Source organism: Psittacula echo (genome assembly GCF_963264785.1).
Source record: "Psittacula echo genome assembly, chromosome: 7".
NCBI lineage: Eukaryota > Metazoa > Chordata > Aves > Psittaciformes > Psittacidae > Psittacula > Psittacula echo.
Window position 1 is genome coordinate 18,826,535 of NC_137740.1, and position 11,606 is coordinate 18,838,140.

The 11,606-nt window shown below is 38.3% G+C and overlaps 1 pseudogene across 1 annotated transcript; it reads right to left on the reverse strand.

Annotated features, from left to right (window-relative positions):
* Positions 1–8,297: 8,297 nt before the first annotated feature.
* On the reverse strand, positions 8,298–9,041 carry LOC308224227 (cysteine protease ATG4C pseudogene; annotated as a pseudogene). The gene has a single exon. The product of its transcript is annotated as a cysteine protease ATG4C pseudogene (transcript).
* Between the last annotated feature and the right edge of the window lie 2,565 nt (positions 9,042–11,606).

An 11,606-nucleotide genomic window follows, 5' to 3' on the forward strand; every position in this document is an offset into this window, starting at 1 on the left:
GTTACATCCTTATAACTGGCTGTGGCTATAGCCATACACATACACTAACTTAATTGCAAGTGTTATCTGTCTTCTAATTTTGCTGACATACATCTTGATTGGTGGATTGGTAAAAAAGTCTCAGCAACCAGGTATTTTATAGGATTAGTCCAATCACTTTTAAACAAGTGGTGATCTAATGCTACCACAAGACCTTTTCACACAAATAACAGCTTTAGCATTTTCCTTTGATAGGCTTTAATGTTTTATTTTAGTTTTTTTCCTCCTTAAGAAAGGAAAAAAAGAAAAGATTCAGTAACTTTTATTTAAAAGCTTAAATAGGATTTCAACCTATACCTACACTACCCATTCATAATTCTGGAGGGGAAAAAAAATAGAGAAGTTCCATGACTCCAAATGAAACCTTGTGTTTGTTTTGCTCAGAGTTTGCAACAGTGATATAAAGAAAAAAGAGGTTTTGAGCCACACTGTGTTTAAGAAGTGTCTGCAAAACACTATTTTTAAGGTCAAAAAGCCATTTTGAACTCTAGACCCTCAGGGCTGATCATTTCTGGGGAAATCAACAAGAAGCAGCAAAGAAACCTTCTCTAGTCTTTGCCCAGTGTCTTGTTGCACAGCCAAATGGTAGGCTATAGCTAACACACCTTTATATTAGTGAAATATCACATATCTGATGTTCATAGGCAGTTCCAATCCTGCTCTGCAGAAGTTCAGAGGGGTGAAAAGCATGTTTGTGTCTCCTGGCACAATGGAGACATTTGGATATATTTGACACTGCTATTAGTAAGACATAAAAGCAACCACAGGCTTTTCTATATTAAAAAAACAAACACAGAAAAAACCCAAACACACGAAACAACAAACCAACCTGAAAACTTACCTGAAAGTATGGAATAAAGGAAGTTGCTTAAAACCAAGACATCAGCATAGATGTGACGCATTGTGAATGAAGAAGACAATGATACTCAGATAATATATTAGTTCCCTTGACAGTCACACAAAAAGGACATAATCCCACAGATCAGGAGAATAGTCTAAAAAAAAAAAATCTATCTACGATATGAAAAATGCTTAATCGCTGGAAATTTTGCAAAGGCCTGAACGGTAAACTTGTGCTTTTAGGAAAAAAAACCCCCACAGTGTTTTTCAGTCCTTTTGGGGGTATATATTTTCTGTTTTCTTTGGACCCTTAGCATGATCTGACATAAACGATTTGAGCATTTGCTACGCCAAGTTTGCAACTTTGATCTTCTAGTGAAGGTGAGATTACAATTTCACTTCTGTTTTTTCCTATTACTGCTTTAATGTGCTTATAGTGAAATCATTTATCCTCACAGGTGTTTAAATGTTAATTTTGACTAGACAGCCACCATAATAACATGTGTGGGATTTTTCTTCCTATTCCACTACTTCAAGCAATTACTTTGCCTTTTCTGGAAAAACATTTGAAACTGATGGAAAAGACCATGCATCTAATTTTCTTAATCTTATACAGAGGAGGCTGTTTCTTAGAGATTAGACTAACATTCAAGGCTCATGCTTGTGACTTCTTTTCTTGCAACTCCCACTACAAAAACATTCTAGGAGAATAATGTGGAAAGCGCTTTTTTTAAGAACTCTCTATTATTTTCTATGATATTTTAAGAATCCTATTATTCAGCTTTGAAAGCTTGTTGTGCAATACAAAGCTAGAATATACCAGTGCAAATACTACATCTAATTTTCCTATCATGTTCACCTCTGTGAAAATCCATACATCATAAATTGTAAGAGCTGAAACCAGATAGCAGTGCTAATCCAATAGACATAAATAATTGGTGGAGATACCCTATCTCAATGCAGATTTTCAGATTTAACAAATACGCAGTGCACACAGGTAAACTAACTTGCGTTATGTTTCAGATGGCATTGTGTTTTATCACAACTTCAGGTTTTTTACAGCATATTACTATTCACCACTGGGAAGAGCTATTTAGCATCGGATTAAACATATCTGACTACTGCATCCTGGTTCTAACTGCGGTAAATAGCATATCATGCCACAAAACTAAAATTAATGCAATGCTACATGAATTTTTTATAAAAACCAATTCTCTCCATGTAGAAAAGGAGTATCAAAATATGAAGTCTTGGTTCCAGCACTGAAACCATCTCTTGAATGAAGAGACCAATACCTACTTTTGCATTTCCTCTTCAGCAGCTGATAGCTGCAGCCTCTTATTATACCCAAAATAACTGCAGGAGCCCATAGGAGTCTGCAAAGGAGGCTTTCAATCTCTAGTCCCCAGACTATTCTAAGGGAATAGCTCTAGGCGTCCACAGGCAGAAACTAGGAAAAAACAACCTCTTGTTAGATTTAAATTCATAGTAAAACCCAAAACCAATCAAAAAATACAAAACACTGTTGAAACCACTATAATAATAACCACTGTCTTATTATCAGGCTGGTAAATTTTAGAAACCTAATAACTAAAAAAATATAATGGTAACTACTGTTTTAATGGGTTGTCCAAAGGTTTTGGTTGGGTTTTTCTTTTTGTTTTTTTTTTTTTTGTTTTGGTTTGGTTTTTTGATAGCAAGGATGCTGGGGGCTTTCTTTGTTTGTCTGGTTTTTGTCAAAGAAATCCACACTGTCCAGAAGAATCCTCCAAGGACTGAAAATTGCAAACAGTTTCTGCTCCAAGTACTTCCAGCAACTGTTGGCACCTTTTAAGACTGTCTGGATAGAATTTATTAACATATATACCCAGAGCTTTATCCGCTATTGAAAGGCAATATAACACAAGTTCCCTGACAGATTAAAGCAAGCTGTACTATAAATTGTGCAGACTGAGCCCTCTTACATGGCTTATCCTAATCATAGCACTGCCATTTGCTTCTCATGACAGGATAAAAATAAAAGTCCTATAAAACTAAAATAAAATAGACAGCCTGCCATTCCTCCCTTAGAAAACATTTGTCAGAATCTCTTCAAAAATAATTGGGAAGAAAATGTGCTGAATTCTACAATCTATTGAATCATTTTTAAAGCTCGTCCAGGCATGTTAAAAGGCAGCATTCTTTATGATCATCTAGCTTCGGAGAGGATGTATTTTACATTGTCAAAAGCTTTTCATAGTTTGCTTTTCTTCACCCTTAAGTTTTGCCTGACTTTAAACTTAAATATTTATCCAATGAGTGGGAAACAGTGTAACATTTAGGTTCACTTACTCTTTCAGTCTTCAGCGATCTAAATCATGCTTTTCCTCATACTATTTTTCTTATGGCCTCATTATTCATATTTTTACCCCTCTCTGCATTGTTTGCTTTTGAACTGTTGCTGCTTAATGAAAGTAGTGCCAAAGTCTTCTTTTGCTATATATGAAGGAACCAGATTATGGTACATTTTTTTTAAATACAACTGTTCTTCTGGTGCTGCGAACTGATGCTGACATCTTCAGCAAGGGCAGTTATTTCCCTTCTAGGTAAGGAAATGGCCTCTGCAATTACGGGTGACTGCAAAAGATGAACTCTGGAAACTCAGTATTGACCTGTAAATATAAAGACTGATATTTGGGAGACGGTTGTGACATTCCAGTGAGGTAGGGAGACAGAAATATTTAAAACAAGGAACGCTTCCTAGAGATGGTATGGTAGAGAAACAAAATCAGCACCATAAACACTTTGTTTTCTGCACAAATGGAGAAGGTGCAATGCTCTTTGTCAACTCTGACTACACAACAGGAGATGAGGAAAGTAGGTTGACCCATTTGACTTCAGGTCTGTGCAGCAAGGCCAGGGCACAGGGACATAACAATTCCTGGGCTGAACATCCTTTGTATTTCTTCCTACTAATGTGAAATAAAGGTGTGGTAAAGGACAAAAAGCATGAAATGTGAGCTATTGCCCCTGAAAATAACACACTGTGACATCTACTTTATGACTCATAGGATACCCCTTCAATAGCAGTTACTATGGTTTTGATACAGAAAGGACCAAATTAAACAGATTCGTTTTGCATACACAGGGACTTTTCAACAGCAAAGAATAGCTTAGTACTTGAGAGTTCATGATCAGTTGCCCTAATTCAGGATTGCAGGCTACTTCGACATAAATTTCTGTTTTCAGAAAGACTTAAGCTTTACGAGAGGCTCCATAAGCATATGTGATCAGAAAGATGCATTTAGTTAGCTACACAGAATTTTTTTTAAATAATAATTTACAGCAATTCAAACTGTTTCAGTCACATCTATGGCACTTCATTAAATTCTTTCCACTATCCCTATGTTCAAGGATCTCTACTGGCAAAGTTCCTTAGATGGGAATATTGTGACATTTACTTTTGCAGATGGGCCGCACCTACTGGTCCAGAGAAACCAAGCAGAACAGTTGATGCAAATCAGGACCCAGTATAGTTAGAACACTGCAATTATACAAAATCAGCAAAATAATTGAAGCAGAGAGTAATAAAGTCAGCCTTAATAGAGCTTGGCCTCACTACAATTTGTCATATCTAATTGGATGAATGTCTCAGTCGATTGCTACAGGCAAGTCAGGTAGTTTAAAATGCGTATCAGTTGTGAGATTAAAAAGGACTCTGCCTGATATGCAAAAAATATGCTGACATACAGTAGATTCAGATTATAAATACATGGGCTCCTGTTAGGCATTAGAAATTGTGCATATTGGCAAAGCTGGGAAAACCAAAGGCATGAACGATTAGCACTAGTAGGTGCTTAGCATCTGCTACAGAGGACTGAATTTTCTTTTTGCTTTAGTTTATGATAAATTGAGGACTTTATCTTTTCTTTTTTGATACACTTGAAAACACTGAGTCTTTCAGCCCACAAAATTTGTCTTTTACATGACTACGAAAGGAGCAGAACTACAGCATCATAAAACTGGTTTGCCACTCCATGTACTCCAGCTCCTCTGAGTGCCTAGCATCTGCTTTCTGGTTAGGGAGCCCATTCAGCTAAGCACAGATTACATTTTAATTTCTAATTCTTGGAGGAAGCATGCGCCTGAGACAGAAAAGATAAACAAAGCATATGCTTTTCCATTAAAAACAATTATAGTCAGTGTCCATCGTGGCGTATTACCGTATAACAGACTTTTTATCTTAAGAATATGTGTTGCAACGCATGTGTATGATTAGTCCTCTCAACCGTGTTGTCTCAGTAGATTTCCACTGAGGCAGAAAGAGCTAGATTTGCAAATGGATTTTAGTGCTGTGAACGCGTCTTGAGACACCTGACACACTGAGTGGAATCCAATCTCCTGGTGTACGCGTTTGGGCAGGAAAACCACTATACATCTCAAAACGATTTTCACAAAACACACTAGGAAGCTGTCTCTGCTAACCAGCAGAATAAGGAGTTCTGGACAATCTAGTTGTCATGGCTGAGAGCACTTCTTTCAGTTTTCAATACAGAATGATCTCTGCAACCATACAGCTCTCTTGGAAAAAAACTGAACAGAAAAAAGATGGGGGTTTGCATAGAAAAGAAATAGGGTGAATGGCTAGGACAAAGGTGTGCAAACAGTGCAGAGACAGAGATATGCAGCTTCCCACAATAAAAAGCAAGTGTAATCAATGGCTTTGAAGAAGTACGTTTTCACATTGTGCATTACTCTTAAGTTGTTGAATGAGTTGCTGCAGGCCAAAATATATCTGCAAATAATTACAAATTATAAATGATTGTAGGAAAGGTTAAAAAAAAATCCTCAAAGAGTATAATTTCATTGCTGTCTGTTAACTGTGATAATTGGAATGTATTAATGGTTGGTTTTAAATCACAAGCTGAGGGGGAAGATTACTCCATATCCTTCCTGTTCCTGTTCCCTTTGCCTAAACATCTGCTTGGTTTTCAGCAGAGGGGTAGAGTTTGCCCACTTCTGAAACAAAACATTTCCACAAAGTTTAGGGGAAAGGGAGGAATGAGGACAGGGCTGGGAAACCAAATAGGTTTGGGATACAGACAAATAAAAGAAAATTAGGTTGCAGGTTAGAAGTAAATAGGGATGTCAAAAAAACCATCTGTTGGTCACTGATCATAACAGTTTCCAGTTGTGAGGACAGGCATGTCCGGGGTAAAAAATAAAAGCCTTTCCAGGAATGACGGACCTCAGCATCAGGGAACAATATATAAATAGGAGATAAGTGATAAAAAAGAAGAGATGAGGATACAGTATTAAAAATGAGCTAGCTGGAGTGATATAAAAACCGCAATCCTACGTTGTTTAGACACTCAATCTAACAGTGAAAATAAAAGGAGTTCCTATATACCCACCAACTTAAAAAACCCAGCCAGCGGTCATACTGCTCCTTTTTCCTCCTGTCAGCTGGCGTTTTATAGTATGTATTCCCAATGCAGTTTCTATTTGTTCCATTCTCTCTTCTTCTGTGAGGATTCAACCCCAGATACTCCAATCCACCCTTTGACTGAGTCCATTTCAGATGTTTCCACCTCTATTTGGAATTAACATCTGTCCTTAGGAGCAATTGTCCAATCAGAAGTTTAATTTATACTGCCTCACTTAGAACTAAGCTCAGAATAATATACTGATTATTCTCCAAACTTTATCCCAGCATCCTCAGTAGGGTTTAGAAGTTTTCATAGAAATGACATTTCCTGCTACAACTTCTGCAATTTTCCAGTTTCAGTTGGGCTGCTGAGCAGAAAAAGCAGTATAACAAAGGAAGAAATTTTTGCAAATTCCTAGAGAAAAAAAAAAAAATTGGCTCGATTTCTTTAAGATTTGATTGGGTGACAAATCACCCCCAAATCTCTTAGTGTTCACAGAACTACACCTGGATGCAGCAGGTAAAGAAAATATGAAAAGCTATTTTAGGAACACAACTTTTGGGAAACAGAGAACCCAAATATAAAAATCTTTTCCTGAGCCAGAGAAGGCAGAGAGACTTCATTTACAGTTACACACACACTCACCAGAGAATCTTCTTATTAAAAAAATAACTGACGCACTAAAAAATGCAGTCTCTAACAAGTGGAACACTAAATTTAGTATCAATGGCTATAATGTGAAAATATCATGCTATTGGGAAGAATGTTTTCCTTCCTCCAAATTTAAGATTTATACAATCTCCCCCTTTATAATGTGGACTAAAATACAGGCCACCTGACATTGCTTATGAACCAAAGAAAAAAAAGTCTAGATATGAGCCATTGGAATGTAATTTCAAAAATGGCTGAAATATCCACATATGTCCAATTTAAACTGGGAAACTTCATGAAGAAACAACACTGAATATTCCAATAAGCTACAAAATACTGCCAAATGTTTGTCAGTATGGAGAAGTCAAGTACATCCATGTTAGAGAGTTCAAAGGATATATTTATGTTATATATATATATTTATGTTAGCACTTTCTTATGGTGAAGGAACAGAAGGAGGTTTTTCTAAAATTATATCTTGGGATTGTATAATCATTAAATATCAAGTGTTAATGTGTGGTTCTACAAAGAATGAACATGAATTAGGCTGCATATCATATTGTACAGTAGGTACTTAACAAAAGATATTTAAATGATAGTGAATTTACTCCACAAACTGACACTTAAACTTCTTGAAAGTCAGGATGGGAAATTAGGCAGATTTAACTCTCTAAAAGACTACGTATGATTTTATTTTACAATTTTTAAATTATAAACATGTAGAAATGGGAGAACTCACTGAAACAAGTTAGTAAGAACACAGAAGTATCCCCTAAAGTTAAAAAAATAAAGCAAAGGTACATTGAAACCATTTGATATTTCCCTAAGTGAGTCAGAGAAATCAGCTGCAAATAATGTTTTTAATGCATCAGGCACATTGTGCTAAATGTTAATGATTACATTTTAAGGGTTTAATGGCTTACTATATTTTTAATGTAAGAAATAGCCATTCTAATGGGAATGTACATACCCTTTACCAAGCAGCTAGTTCCCCAGTTAAAGTTATAAAAAAAGATTCAGTGTTCCTGAGGGGGAACCACAGAGTTGTAAAGGTATCAGGGTTAATTGTCTGAATTATGGGGACACTTTTCTTCCCGACTTAAGTTATTAAAATGGGATGCTTTGTGCAATGAACTTTAGATGCATACTTTCGTCTAAAAATGCAAGCCGATCTTAAGCTAAAAGAATAATTTTTAAGTTATCTCTGATCACAGAGTTTTGTAAGAAAAAAAGCATGCAAGATTAAATTTTGAATTCTTTCTGAATTCTCCTCTGGAATGCAAAACTTCTAGCATGTGAGAATGCTCTGAGTGGTAGGTTAGGCATTTCCCAGCTCTTGATGATTTTTCTCCTGTACTCTCAATAGATTGCTTCATGGATTGAACTGGAAGCAAAGTCATAGTCTCCAGAATGACCCTTTACAAAAGTAAACAAAGGAATACTTCTTTTTAGAGATGTCAGCATCCTCATTACTTCTTCAGAAGCCTTCTCGAAGTCCTGCCAGTTCTACAATAAAAACCTATTGTGCAGCTTGGATCCATTTTTTTGAATGGCATCTTTCTGGGAGGAGGACAGTGGAATGACTCAAGAGAGAAATCTTTAATGCTGACATCTACAAAGGATTGGCAGTAATGAAGATCCACATAAATCAAACTGTCATCTTGAAATCCATCAAAGTAATATGACTGCCTGGGTTTGCCACCAATAATACTAACATAATACTCGAGGCTTAAAATTCCCTTTACAAACTTTAAGTAGTCCATGTTTGTTCTGCCTCCACCGAGTCTCACAGGAACCAATATAAATACAGCTTTTGTGTCTTGCTTTTCCAGAATCCATGAAAGAACACTCTCTGTCAGTAACATCTGAAATGTAGACTGTACAATCCTGAGCAACATAGATTGTTACCCCTTGTAGCTAAGAGTCTCTTGCTTCTTCAACAGCTTTTCTTAAAAAGTGTGCAACAACTGCAGGCCCATACCAATTTCCAGCAATTTAATCACACTTCTTTCCACATTCTGTTAGCTGATGTAACCCAAAAGCTGCCAGTGGAGAGTTGTCAAACCAAGAAATTACTTTTCTATGGTAAACTGCATTTCTCATTATATTGTAATCACAGTTTCTATTTAATGTTCCCTGATGATGAATTGACAGGATCTTGAATTCTCTTTCTGCTGTAAGATGGCCCTGTCAGCTTTCTCCTCTATGGGCTGTCCATGATTCAGAACCTGAATTGTCAACATATCTGGCCAGACCTAGGCTCTACCAAGAAAATAAAAGCATAAGACCTTGAGCCAGAAGCACCTGGGCAGTTGCCACTTCGCACCCCCAAACAAAATCTGTTGTTAATGCAGGCCCCTTTGTCTGAGGAAACTCCTTTCTGTAAGGCAGCTACGTTCTAGAAATAAAATCTTTATAAAAATCAATATTTCCTGAAATCTCTGTATCAATTTTATCAAAATTAGACCCACCCATCTGTAAAGAGTTCGCCAGGTTTTTACAATTTTGAAGTGGTAAAATCTTCCCAGCAGAAAGACCTGCATGTTTCGACTGAAGTTTTTGTTTTCCTCACCCAATTGTATTTCATGTTGTGTCATGCAGACATAAACTTTGATTGTATCTTTTCTACGTCATTTGTCCCTGTGGTCCCTATATTAAAATTATAGAGAAAAACCCATCGCTGCCTTGGAAGATTTTCAGTTCTGCCCCGCCGGGTGATCTCCATGGCACAGCCGGCCGGGCAGCCGCCTCTACCAGCTTCTGCCGTGGGACAACCGTGCGGAACTACAGCTCCCGGCGGGCACTGCGGCGGGGGAAAACCGGACCCGGGGGCGAGCCCGCGCGAGGGTTGCCGGGAGTTGTAGTCCGGCGGGGGGAAGATGTTTCCGGCCGCCGCCTCTGACGGAAGGAAGGCGTTCTCTGAAGAGAGCCAGCTTCCCCGGGTGCGGTTAGAGGCAATCTCGCGCGGAGGAAGTTCTCCTGGTCTCTCAAAGCGTCATCCAACATGATCTTGAATACTTCCAAAAGTGGGGCAGCCACAGCTTCTCTGGGCAACTTGTGCCAGTGTCTCACAACCCTCATATTGAAGAATTTTTTTCCTAATACATTAGTTAAATCTCCCCTGTGTCAGTTTAAAGACATTTTTCTTTTTTAAAAATGGGAGTTATATTTCCCCTTTTCCAGTATGCAGGAACTTCACTGGACTGCCAAGATTTATCAAATATGAGGAATAATGGCTTGGCAACTTCATCCAGCAGTTTCCTCAGGACTCACAGCTGCATATTGTCAGGTCCCATGGACTTGTGCACCTTCAGGTTTCACAGATGGTCTTGAACCTGATCTTCTCCTACATCAGGCAGGTCTTTATTCTTCCCATCCCTGCCTTTGCCTTCTGCGACCTGAGCAGTGTTTCTGTAGCTCTTGCCAGTTAAGACTGAGGCAGAAAAGTCGTAAGTACAGTGGTCTTTTCAAGGTTCCATGTAATCAGGTCTCCTGCTTCGTTCCAGAGAGCGTCCACATTTTCCCTTGTCTTCATTTTATACGTGATATACCTATAGAAGCTATTCTTGCTGCTGTTAATGTCCTTGGCCAGATTTAATTCTCTCAGGGCTGCCCTTTGTTGGGAGTGGGTGATAGACTCCAATACGCCTGACTGCCTGCGCCATGTTAGCTGCTCTAGTGAGTGCTGCCAGCTCCCAGTGAGTGTCGGTAGTACCCTGGGTTTCCCTGGTTCAGGAAAACCGCCTGTATGCCCTGTTCACCATGAGCCCCTGTGCCGCTGTGGAACCAACTTTGTCTGGAGATGGGTCGCTTCATCAATTCAAAAGAAAACAGGGAAAAGCATAGCTGAATTCCTAAAGGCAGCATGTAAGAAATCACTGCCTAGAAGAAAAAAAAAATGCTTCCCTGAAAAAAAACCCCAAGCCTATTCCAGAGAATACGTGTAGTATTCATCTGTAATCTTCAAAGAAATCTCTGACAGAAATCTCTGTTAGTTTCACAAAATTGGGAGATTTGGAGTTCATTATTTAGACTCAGCTAATGCATTAAGTGAGTTTTGTTCTTATCTACCCATTTCTTTAAGGCCTTTCCAAAACTAGCAGGAAATATGGTCCTGCTCTAAGGTATAATTAGGAGGCTTTCACATAGAAAAAAGAATGGTAGTAACAAGCAAAAAGAATACAGTCACTTATTCATTCACAGGCCCACATTAAAAGAACATTACGGCTGTGAAGTCAAGCTCTTTAATGCTAGGAAGTGCTGAAGTTAAGATTGGCTCACAGTCAAGCAAGAAAGGTTAAATTCAGTTCATGTGTGACAATTCTTCACAGTATCACAGTATCACAGTATGTTAGAGATTGGAAGGGACCTCAAAAGATCATCTAGTCCAATCCCCCTGCCAGAGCAGGAACACCTAGATAAGGTTACATAGGAATGTGTCCAGGCAGGTTTTGAATGCCTCCAGAGGAGACTCCACAACCTCCCTGGGCAGCCTGTTCCAGTGTTCCGTCACCCTCACTGAGAAGAAGTTTCTTCTCAAGTTTAAGTGGAACCTCTTGTGTTCCAGTTTATACCCATTACCCCTTGTCCTATCATTGTTTGCCATTGAGAAGAGCCTGGCTCCATCCTCATGACACTCCCCCTTTATATATTTATATACACTAATAA